Source organism: Microtus oregoni, unplaced genomic scaffold (assembly GCF_018167655.1).
Source record: "Microtus oregoni isolate MIOR12 unplaced genomic scaffold, Mior012 000018F_ref0000195, whole genome shotgun sequence".
Lineage (NCBI taxonomy): Eukaryota > Metazoa > Chordata > Mammalia > Rodentia > Cricetidae > Microtus > Microtus oregoni.
The window spans coordinates 4,006,803-4,019,356 of NW_024543077.1; the positions used below are offsets into that span (position 1 = coordinate 4,006,803).

At 39.5% G+C, this 12,554-nt stretch overlaps 1 protein-coding gene across 6 annotated transcripts in view; it reads left to right on the plus strand.

Annotated features, from left to right (window-relative positions):
• Nucleotides 1–12,554, plus strand: part of Srpk2 (SRSF protein kinase 2) — a 190,666-nt gene that overhangs the window by 50,764 nt on the left and 127,348 nt on the right. Inside the window, exon 1 of one of the 6 annotated variants that reach the window (XM_041668652.1) lies at nt 4,754–4,776. The exons of the other annotated variants lie outside the window; for them this stretch is intronic. The gene's annotated coding sequence lies outside the window, so the exon portion shown is untranslated. Of the gene's footprint in view, nt 1–4,753; nt 4,777–12,554 lie in introns of those variants that run through there. 6 annotated transcript variants of the gene reach the window in all.

Consider the following 12,554-nt stretch of genomic DNA (forward strand, 5'->3'; position numbering starts at 1 on the left):
GACTCCCATGAGGGAATCTGAGAGACAGGGGACTTAGGAAGCTGCAGTATTTAGCAGACAGTTCTTAGTGGGAAGAGGCAAGGAGAGGATCACAAGCTCAGGAGGACAAAGAGATGGAGATGAGAGGGACAGGGTCACAAAGTATAGGAACACTTCCCGAGGGAGGACTTAGGAGGGCTTAAGGAAGTGGCCGTGCAAGCAGCTCCAAAGGGAGGACAGGAAAGGAAACATCCAGAGGGAACTGCAAGCACATCTGAGGGGGCAGCCCAAGAGCATGCAGAGAAGCTGTGGGACATAGCAAGCAGCTCCTGGGTGGAATCCTCGAGGACATTTCAGGAAGGAGCTGAGAGAGGTTATAAGGGAGCAGTAAAAGTAGAGAAAACAGGCAAGCTCCTTGGCAGCACATACCTGCTACAGGGGGAGATGAATTGTCAGAGCAGGTAGAGGAGGAAATGGGGAAGGGGGTATTCTAATAGAGGGAGAAGATTAAATACCCTTATTCTTTCTAAGGTTTTGAAAAGTTCAGGAAATAGTTGAAACTAGGCATTTGGCTTACAGCATTTTGACTAGTATTTCTTGTACAGTTCTAAAGTCTAGACTGGAATGATTGTTAATAGATCATCTGTCTTTAGCTGAGTATTAGTCTGCTAACACTTTAAATGGCTCACTTTGATTTATCTCTAGGAAAGCTTTTAGTCTTGCTTTTAATCAACAATGTCTTGGCTCTGGGGAGCCTGTAAACAAGATGTGGCAGTTACTCCTTCCTTGTAGCTAGGATAGCTCAGCTCTGTGGTGCTCATGTGGGTTGTCTGTATTGAGGCTCTGGACTTCTGTTATCATAATTCTATAGAATGAAAAGATGGAAGAGATAGTTTACATATTTTTTCTCTCTGCTGTTTATTTTACTGCATCATCAGTTGAGAAATGAAGGTTCACTACTCTTCGAATAACTTAATGGTATTCAATAAGCGTACATACATATTTTGTGTTCCATAAAGGAATAAGGTGACCCTGTTTGTAGGCCTTATGGTCTGAGTGGAAATGAATCTTGTTTATGAATGATGTGCACTTACCACAATAATACCACCATTATACTTCAAGTCTTGTTTACACCTTTGGGGTTTGAATATTTTCACTGCTAATAAATCTGAACCCTGTGATGAGAGAATCAATTTTTAGAATTAGTCATTGGGTGCCAAGTCTATTGAATAACTTGGGAAAGCAATTGGGGTTGTTAGTGCTTTTGGTTTATTGTTTTTAACTCACAGTATGTTAGCCAAAAAGTTTTTGAGATGATGAAACCAGTTTTCTGAGCAACAGTTAAGCCCATGTCATATTCAGTCGCTTGAACAATGAGCTGAATTGACTTCTGACCCTCATGGGATACCATTATTGTGTCATTGAGATCAAGTAAATATTATCATCTCTGCTGAGTTTGAACTGGATGCTCTCTTGAGTTTGGACTACAGTAAAGTTTTCGATTGCAATTTTTTTCAGGTTTTAAAATATTTTTAATACTACCTTTACCAATTTTCTCAGATGGCATTTCTTCAGTTTGTAAACAGATCTTAGAGAACAAGTTGTAATTTTTCTTTATCTCTAGTGTAGATGTTTAGAATGCTTCTAATTTGTTTATTCTCTATAGTAATTAATTGAATCAAATTATTAATAGTGTTTTTATCCAATGAGGGAACAAGCTTATGGAAGCTGAGACTTAATTTTGTGCATCAAAGATAATAATAAAAATGCAAAGAATTCGGGACCACGAGGCGTGCATCCACCCACTGAGACAGTGGAGCTGATCTACGGGGAGCTCACCAAGGCCAGCTGGACTGTGACCGAGAAAGCATGGGATAGAACCGGACTCTCTGAACATGGCGAACAATGAGGGCTGATGAGACGCCAAGGACAATGGCAGGGGGTTTTGATCCTACTTAATGTGCTGGCTTTGTGGGAGCCTAGCCAGTTTGGATGTTCACCTTCCTAGATATGGACGGAGGGGGGAGGACCTAGGACTTGCCACAGGGCGGGGAGCCCGGACTGCTCTGTGGACTGGAGAGGGGGGGGGGGGAGAGGATTGGGGGGAGGGGGAGAGGGGTGGGAGGAGGGGGAGAGGGGTGGGAGGAGGGGAAGGGAAATGGGAGGCTGGGAGGAGGTGGAAACTTGTTTTTTGGTTATGTTTTTTTTCTTCTTTTCGCAATAAAAAAAATTAAAAAAAATGAAAATCTCAACTTTCTGACATGGTAATTTGTGTTTATTATATAATGCTGCTGTAGTATCGGTGTCAGGTATATTTAATTTTCCTACAGGAATATGAAAAGTAAGAGGTTTGGTTTTGTTTTGTTTTGGGGGGAACGTTGCTGGGAATTAAATCCTAGGATCTTGTGCACTGAAGCAAGTACTCTACCCAGCAAATTAAGAGTTTTATTTATTTATTTATTTTCATATTTTCTGGCTGGAGAGGTGGCACAGTTGGTAAGGTGCTTGCGCAAGTACAAGCACCTGAGTTGGATTCCTAGCACATGCGAAAAGCCTGATGCAGTGGCATGTGCCTCTAGTCTTAAAGGGGAAGTGAGAATGGATTGCTAGGCTTGCTGGCCAACCAGTCTAGCAGTTGTTGAATTCTGTTCAGTGAAAGATCCTGTCTCAAAAAATAAGGTGTTGAACAAGTGAAGAAGATACTTTGTAGTGCTATTTCATTTGTATTTTAATAAATAAAGCTTGCCTGAAGATCAGAGAGTAAAACAGCCCCACTGGTTAGCCTTACAGGCAGTGGTGACACACACCTATAATCCCAGTAGCCACACTAGTTTGCCATAGAAACCAGGCAATAGTGGTACACGCCTTTAGTGTTCTCAGACTTCCTACTAAAAACCACAAGCAAATAGTGTGTGCCACTAATACAAAGTCTATGGGGATTTCTTCCTGCTCCAGTCTTCCTGAACTGAATGTGTTACTTTTGTGTCTTGTGGCTGCTTGTGGTTTCCCTCCCCAGGCTGTGTTTTGTGTCTGTTTTTTTTTTCTCGTTTTATCTAGCACTCATCACCATACCCCCACCCAGCTGTTAGCTGTTGAGTTCTTTCACTTGTTGAATTTACCCTGTATTTTAGTGACTTGGTTGGTTTTTTGACTTTCTGTTTCTTTATCCTCTTATTTTTAATCCCAGACTAAATAGACATGTCCAGAAAAATAAAACAGAAAAGGTGTAAACTGAAATCTACCCTTGAAGACTATAAGGTAGATCAATGGGGACTTCATGTTTGTCGAGTTGGAATGTTGAAGATGTAAAAGCAGAACTTTATTTTCTTTAAGCACCCACCTTCTATAGCTTTCCTAATACTCCTACTGAGTTACCAGATTCCTTGCTTCTATTATCCCCAAAGCTAATTATTGTCATTAGAGAACACCATAGGAAAACGTTATCCTCTGGCTGTGTTGCCCCTGCCTCACACAGAACCCAGTCAAGACCACTGGTGTTCGTTGATTACAAGTTAGGGGGCTCCAGCACTCTGACACAGAGGGTCGGGGAGAATGGCCCCATGGCTTCAGGGTGTAGCACATTCTAAAGGGAGAAACTGCAAGCTGGGTGGCACAAGCCTTGGTGTTTGGGATTGGGGAAAAGCGTAGAACTTTTGGATTCGTTGGGGGAAATTTTAAAACAGTGACTTTCAGGATAAAGGAATTTCAGAGCAGCAGCTAATCAGACACCTCCAAGGACGTTTGGAGCAAGCAGATGTTGTTTGGACACCCTGGTGGGTCACTTTGACCAGGGCTGGTACAGTTTCTTGGGAATGTTTATGATTTTGCTGAGTTCCGTTAACCCCCCTTACTTAGGTCCTGTCTAAAATGGAGTTCTTCCTCAAAATGGAGTTTGTTCTGCTCCTTCAGCTGTGGTCTACCTGTCTGATGTCCCTAGCAGCATATTTAGTAAATGCTTTGACTTAAAACTTTATTCTCTGACCATAAAGATTTATGTACTTACATCTTTACTGAAACTTGTTATTCAGGAAAATTTAGATCTGTGTCCCCAGACCATGCACTCATATTTGGCTCAGAATAAACAGTCTTGTATTCCCACTGAGGCGAGAGCCATGCATAGGATCAACACCAGTAAATGCAATACAACTTTGGAGCAAATAGTAAAAGCAAAAAGAGTAACTGATACCTTATATGTCTTACATAATAGATAAAAATTAGCTAAAGAAGGATTAAACTACCAGAAGAAAGTTTTTGTGATTTTTACATTTAGCAAAGGATTTTTAGATATGCTACCTTAAAATACTCACCAAAACAGCAACAAAACACAAATAAGAGAAAGGGGTGGGCAGATATGGTGTGTCATGCCTGTAACCCTGAAACTGGGACTGACAGATTTTACTAAAGGAAACTAAAAAGCACGATGAAAGCCTTCATCTCTGTCTTAATTTTGTGTCTGTCTGTTTTTCTCTTTGGCTCAGATTCTTGATTGACGCTACCTAAGTCATTTCATCTTCAGAGCATAAAGCACAAATCATTCTGTTAAATCATTTTTGATTCTGGGAAAAGCACATCCTGGGGGCTCAACCTTTCCCCAGGCCATTCTTCCAAGAGTGTGAATGGAGCTAAAGTTTTCACTTTCTAGGAGTCAGGTCTGTCTTCTCAGGTGGTAACAGAGTTTAACACTAACAACTTACAGACCCTCTTGCAGCTAAGGCAGTGACCAACCAAGATTTCTTGTTCTTTGTCTCAATTCTCCTTTTAAGCCAAACTCATGCCAGTTCTCCAAAGATGATCTTGGTAAGTGGACCTTGTATGCGTTTCTTTTCTCTTTGGCCACATTAAGAAATAAATCTTTCTGCTTTTCATCATTATTCTCAATTTGCATATTGGGTATGGCCAACTTTTTCTGTTGACTTTTGCCTTAAAAATTCTAGTTTCAATTCCACCACTTGGGAGGCTGAGGGAGGAGGATTGTCCTGAGTTCCCAGTCTAACCTGGGCTTCAGAGTGACACCCTGTCTTAAAAGAAAAAAGAAAAAGAAAACAAAGATAGCCTTTTGAAGGTAGCTCTGTTGGATGTGTCTTCAGAAAGTTCAGCCAGGGTTCTTGCTCCTGCTGTGTCTGTTCAAACCATTGTCTTCTGATCTGGAAATACTAGTAGAACATGTGCCTGCTTGTAGCTTCCATCTGCACACAAACGACATAGGCTTCCTCATGTCAGAATAAGTGACCTTCCTACAGTGGTCACTTATTCAGGACCATCCAGCTATTAAAAGAGAATCTTGCATCTCTTTGAACATAAATTAAAAAAAAAAACTTTAAAAAAGATAAGTTGAACTTCTCCCAAAGTCTAACTGCTCTTTGAAAGATATTTGTGACATAAAAGGTAAGTCACAAACTGGCAGATAGTGTTTGCAAATCTCTTAGTTGAGAAAGACTTACCCATATTATATAAAAGTCTTTCAGACTCAAGAAGAAGATAAAACATCAGTTTAAAAATGGAATGAGGACTGAAGAGATGGCTCAGCAGTTACTTTTCTGTGGACCATATTACTTTGGTAGAATTATATGTCATTTATACATAGAAGTACCCTCAGCAAAAACCTATATTGTTAAGGGTATTCTGAAGATGCTTGTTAAAGAGCACTTGTGGGCCAAATTGCACAAAATATTCTGTTGTTCTTTAGATCCATTCTTAAGAAGTAGAAAATGTTTAAGCTTAATGGTAGAATACTAGTTTACCAGTCCTTTCTCCGTGGGGTTAACTCGTCTAGTGTTCATTAGAGATACTTACAAACCATAAGCTCATTTACCAGCAGCATGTGTGTATCTTCCGTTCTGAAGATGTAAGTTGATATTTGATCTTCTCCATGGCCACCTTGCTGTGGAGTCTGGGCATGGTGTCTAGAATGGCCTTGTCCACTAGAACTATCCTGCCAGCTACGTATGTTAATTATGTTAAGTTTAAATTTTGTTACTATACAGAACACAAAACCTTAACCATCTTAACCATTTTAAAGTATATCATTTGGTGGCATTAAATATATTAAAATTTTTGTGGTATGAGCACTGCTTCTTGAAAATATGCATCATCTAAAATAAGTTCTCTAACCATCAAACAGTAACTTTCTATTTCCCTTTCCAGTCTCACTTCTTATCTTTATGGAATTTTCTTATTCTAGATACTACACATAAGTGGAGTTCAGTAATACTATTCATCCTTTTGTTTGTGGCTTATTTTACTTCCCATTATATTTTCATGGCCAATCCGTATTGTAGCATGTGTCATATTTCATTCCATCTTATGCCTGACTCTTGTATGTATATATAACTTAAATTATAAATTTAGCTCAGTATTCTCTAAACAACATCATACATGTATGGTAAGAATAATAATTTTAGGGCTGGGTGGTGGTTGCGCACACCTTTAATCCCAGCACTGAGGAGGCAGAGGCAGGCAGATCTCTGTGAATTCAAGGCTGGCCTGGTCTACAAGAGCTGGTTCCAGGAAAGGCTTCAAAGATACAGAGAAACCCTGTCTCAGAAAAAAAAAAAAAGGAATTTTAGTGTACTTTGTTTTTTTATTCCCAAGGGTTATTTAAATAATAAATATAAAAAGAATATGAAATGTTAATGTGATCAAAATACTTACATTATTGTATATTTGTATACTAATATAATATATACTTGTATGTTCGATACATGTTAAAATTAGTAAGTACCAGTCAGATATGTGCTTCATGCATGTAATCCCAGCTTTTGGGAGGTTGAGGCAGGTGGACCACAGAAGATTGAAGTCAGCCAACTACATAGTATCTACATGGTCCATAGGGAGTTTGAAGCAACTTGGGCTACATAGTGAGACCTTGTTTTAAAAAAAATAAGTAAAATTAATTAAAACACATTCAATATTAATTCAAAAATTAAAATATTTTCTATTTATTTCTTAGTCCTTGTTTTAGAGTTTTTTTAAATAATATTTATTTATTATGTATAATGTTCTATCTGCATGTTAAGCCTGCAGGCCAGAAGAGGGCACCAGATCTCATTACAGATAGTTGTGAGCCACTATGTGCTTCCTGGGAATTGAACTCAGAACCTCTGGAATAGCAGTCAGTGCTCTTAACCTCTGAGCCATCTCTCCAGCCCCTTAGTCCTTGTTTTAAAATGTTGTTAATTTCTTTTTTTGGGAGTGTGTGCATATATGCCACAGTGAGCAGGTGGGGGGGTCAGAGCACAACTTTTGGGAGACTCCTTCCATCATGTGGGTCATAGGGATCGAATTTGGGTCCCTAGACTTGGAGGCAGGTGCACCCCCACTCATTCAGCTTTTGTAGTAAATGTAACTCAGTATTACTTGTTGGCCTTTGATTAAGTTAAGTGCAGTGTTTCAATAGCTAAATATAGCTGGTGACTACTGGGATAATGAGTGTCTGGAATAAAGAATTAAGAGTTTTAAAAATAGCTTTAGAGAAAAATTTACTATCAGCAAGAGCTTAAAAAAAGGAGAGGGGCAAGCCGTGCCGTTTGAGTTAGCATGGAGGTCAACCAAATGGTGGAAAAGCAGCTGCACAGCACAGGGAAGGGAGGGGAGCTTCGGACAAAGAGTAAGGGAGTCTGGAAGAAGTATACGTAAGTTCTGGCGGGCATCCCGAAGCGATAGATGAGAGTAGAAAACAAAATTGGCAGGCCCAACTTTATGGATGCCCTAGAGCACTTGTGAGCTTTTTGTTGGTGGCAGTTGGTTTTTAGTTTTTTACCTTTTTTTTTTTAAGGTTGTGGTGGTGCAAGGTCTTATTTTGTAGCCCTGCCTGGCCTAAAACTATGTAGCTTAGATCGTCTTTAAACTTGTGGCAACCTTCCTTTATCAGTCTTCCTCTGCAGTGCTGGGATTACAGGGGTGCATCACCACACCTAGAAGAATTAAGATTACTAAACAGCATAGATTATTTGATATTCTAAAAAAAATTAAAAACCAACATTTTCTGAAAGTATTGGGGGAGAATTTAGACATCAGGCATGGGGGGAAGGTTGAAAATGACATAGGTTGACATAGTGTTTCCTTTTCATCACAAGGAATAGGAGCTTTTGGAGGAGGATTTCACATTAAGTGTTTTTACCAGACCTTTTAAAGAGAGGATATAAGGAATTCTTGACAGTTTTGACACCTTTCAAAATATAGTTGTGGTACCCCACATTTTGAGCAGATTTTGAATAATGAGTAAAACTGGAACTATAATTTGCAGTCGGTATCTTATAGAGCTTAGTTAGATGTCTTGTCTACACTTTGATGGGTCTCTTCCCATCTCTCTTAATTCAGAATTTTTCTGATTTCTGTCAAGCATTCTTCTAAAGTTTTGGCTGTATGCAACAAGGGACTAAATGGGTGGAGATGTGGTTTGTGGATTCCCTTTGGCAGCTGGTTGGGATGTAGCAGAGTTGTGTGCTGTGTCAAACTGGGGTTGGATTATGTGGTCTACAGGTAGCTTAGCATCTTGTAGAAGTTATAGTTTGCTAAGAAGCATGAGTTGAGTTTATTCATTTTCTACATGAGAGTAATTTAGATTTCAGAAACGCAGATATTAATAGTACTGACTCTGAAAATTGAATGGGACTGGGTCTCAGTTGTGGTTTGCTACTTGTTGCTTGGGTGACATTATAGATGTTGTTAACGTTACCTTTTAGCTCTCCTGTCTGTAAGGCGGGGGATATTTATATTATATATCTACTCAACAGTGGGGATTTTTGTTTGTTTCATGGTGATGGGAATCAAACCTAGGGCTTTGTAAATGCTAGGCAAGTATTGTGCCAACTGAGCTATCTATATACCAGCCTCATGGTTTTGGCATTTTAAGATGGTCTTGTTAGAATGACCTTGAACTTGTGTTCTTCTTGCCTTAGCCTCCTTGATATTTGGATTACAGGTGTGCACCATATACCTGGCTTCTAATAGAGTTGTTATAATGACTTGTAATGCCTGCCAAATTGAAATGTAATTGTTATCACCATAATGTGAAAATAGTTATTATTTTTTTTACCATCACACAAAGAGACCTGAAATACTTTTGTGTTCCATGTGAAAACTGCAGTGACAGAGTCAGTTACTTGGGGGAAAACCCAGAGACTGTAGCAGTGGACCCTTAAGAGAGCAAGGACCAGCGCTTTTGTGTGAGCCTCTTGTAGGACTCACTCAGCTGATGCCGCACAGTTTAAGGAATACTATATATCATGTGGGAAACTGAAGCCACCTGTTGGTTGTTTTTGCACCAAATCAATCAATTTGGCAGACACACAAGTGTTGTTGGAGGCCACTTATTTGTTTCTGGCTGCTCAGCCCTGGAATAATCACACAGAAACTATTAATTAAATCACTGCTTGGCCCATTAGCTCTGGCTTCTTATTGGCTGGCAGCAGCTTCATGGCTTCTCCCTCTCTGCTCCTTTCTCCGAGCATTCAGTTTAGTTTTCCCTGCCTAGCTCTGTTCTACCCTGTCAGCCAAGCCAGTTCCATTATTAACCAATGCTATTTACAGCATACAGAGGAGAATCGCACATCACCTCCCCTTTTCAGTTTAAATAAAAAGGAAGGTTTTAACTTTAACATAGTAAAATTACATTTAACAAAACAGGTGTCAAGCAAGAATTACAGTTAAAAATATTTATACCTACTTTATCTTTTATTGTAACTAAAGAAAACTATAACTATAAATTCTTCACCTCCATCAAAGACTCCAAAAGGATTTGATATTACCTAAGTAAACAGGAAGTGCATCGCAGGCAACTTCCAAAACTCTAGAATTGACAGGGACATTTCGCTACCTGGACAATCACCCAAAGTTCTTCTGTATCGATGGGGCATCCATCTTCAGCCGACAGGCCCATAGTATATAGCAGACTTTTCTATGAAGCAGGAAATTTCAAAGATAGTTCCACCTATATTGGCAGTTTGTCAGGCATTTTCTTCTGTGTCCTGCAGAATGTCCAGCAGACTCCTTCATGTAACAGGAACCCCAAAGGATTGCCTTACCTTTAGGCAAGTTCAGCAGTCATTTCTCAGTGGGTTTTGCATGTCCAGTTCATCAAACAGTCCAGCAAGAGCAGTTTTTTTCGAGACAAGGTTTCTCTGTCCTGGAACTAGCTCTTGTAGACCAGGCTGGTCTCGAACTCACAGAGATCCGCCTGCCTCTGCCTCCCAAGTGCTGGGATTAAAGGCATGTGCCACCACCGCCGGGCGCAAGAGCAGTTTCTTGCCCAAATGGCTAACCAACTCCATAAGGAGCCTCTTTGATGCCTATCTTCCTCTTGAAGTAATTGGTGCTGCCAGGAGCAGAAGTGTTTCATTGTCATGAAAAGTCCTAAGTTCTTTTTTTTTTAAATACTTACTTATTTATTATGTATACAATATTCTGTCTGTGTGCATGTCTGCAGGCCAGAAGAGGACACCAGACCTCATTACAGATGGTTGTGAGCCACCATGTGGTTGCCGGGAATTGAACTCAGGACCTTTGGAAGAGCAGGCAGTGCTCTTAACCACTGAGCCATCTCTCCAGCCCTCCTAAGTTCTTAAAACATTTTAAATGCCATATTCTGAAGATCTCTGAAAGATTTGAAGAATACGTAACTGAAATATATCTATGTATAGCTAGAAAACATAACTAATATGACTACAAGCTTGACTATTATAGATGATTATCTATTAACCTATATAATATGTTTCTTAGTGATACATTTTTAAATGAGCTGCACAAGCGTAATACCTTAATCAAGAGCAGAAATACATATACATATAACAAAATTGACCTTAAATTTGTATCAGTAATCCAAGATCCATACCAATCAAATCTCTATAAGCATATCTCCCTTATAATGTAAATAAGCATTTATAAATAATAATTTAGGGATATGGGCGTAGGTCTCTCTAAATTGCTTCCTGCTGTTTATTGGATGAAGTAATTTTTTGAAGGGTGTTCAAGGCAACCTTTCAGGGGCTCTTGGTCTGTTACACCACATTAGTCTGGAAGCAATCCACAGGTTCTCATCCTTTATGGGAACAAAAGAAGAACCTCTTTTCCAAAGCAACAAATCCTTAGACCCATATTTTGAAATACCTTTAAAGTATATATGTTGGCATAGCAGTCCCTAGTATCCCCAAATATCTCTCCGCAGTCAAAAAAAATAAAAAACCCACAATAATATACTCAATCCAGACTCTCTGTGTATATTACATCTTTACATGGCTTGTTTTTACTCTTACTTTTTAATATTTATTTTATAATCTTTCTTCCTTTAATCTATAACTATCTGCATTTTATCTCTTTAAAGACTGTTTTATATATATTTTAAATGATTTATTTCTTTTCCAATTCTCTATACTCTTTTTTTCTCTCTCCCAAGCCTTTGTACATTTATCTAACACTGTGACCCATTTAGAGGTCTTTTTTTTTCTTTGTTTTTCTTTTTTTTCTTTTTTTTAATATTTATTTATTTATTTATTATGTATACAATATTCTGTGTGTATGCCTGAAGGCCAGAAGAAGGCGCCAGACCTCTTTACAGATGGTTGTGAGCCACCATGTGGTTGCTGGGAATCGAACTCAGGACCTCTGGAAGAGCAGGCAATGCTCTTAACCACTGAGCCATCTCTCCAGCCCCCTTTTCTTTGTTTTTCGAGGCAGGGTTTCTCTGTAGCTTTGGTGCCTGTCTCGGAACTAGCTTTTGTAGACCAGGCTGGCCTCGAACTCCCAGAGATCGGCCTTCCTCTGCCTCCCGAGTGCTGGGATTAGAGGCTTGTGCCACCACCGCCCGGTTTAGAGGTCTTTTTATCTGGATTTGTCTGTATTGCATATCTGTAATTATTTTCTGACCAGAAGCACTTCTTAAAATGCTAAGCCCTTCTTATGAATTTAAGCGGCACCATTGCTGGGGAAATACGGCACTGCCTTCTTGCCCAGCCCTGTCCAGCATGGTAAAGGTGTTTGCTGCCTCTGAGAGCCATGTTCACAGTCCCATTTTTAGGCACATAGCCAGTCTTTGTTGCCATTAAACAAGTTGTAGCATTCTCTTCACAAACCCCATTTAAATGCTCCATAGCTGGACCTCCAGAAAGAGTCAGAGTTCATGCTGGCATCATGGCCCAGAAAGCCAGCATTTCAAAACCATGGCTTTTTTTCTGCTATTGCTGAATCAGAAAGACCTTTCTTAAAGGGGCTATAGCACTCCGTCAGCAAAATGCTAGCTACCAAGAACCCATGCTTAACTCTGTTCTTTTGTATCTAAAACTACTTTTTTAGTTTTTAGGTTTTACCTGGATGTAGCTAGCACACGTTGGAGCACCAATTTGTTGGTGGTGGCTGCTTGTTTATTTCTGGTTGCTCAGACCTGAAATAATCACACAGAAACTGAAACTGTATTATTTAAATCACTGCTTGGCCCATTAGCTCTAGCTTCTTTTTTTTAAAAAAAATATTTATTTATTTAATATGTATACAATATTCTTTTTTTTTTTTTTGGTTTTTCGAGACAGGGTTTCTCTGTGGCTTTGGAGCCTGTCCTGGAACTAGCTCTTGTAGACCAGGCT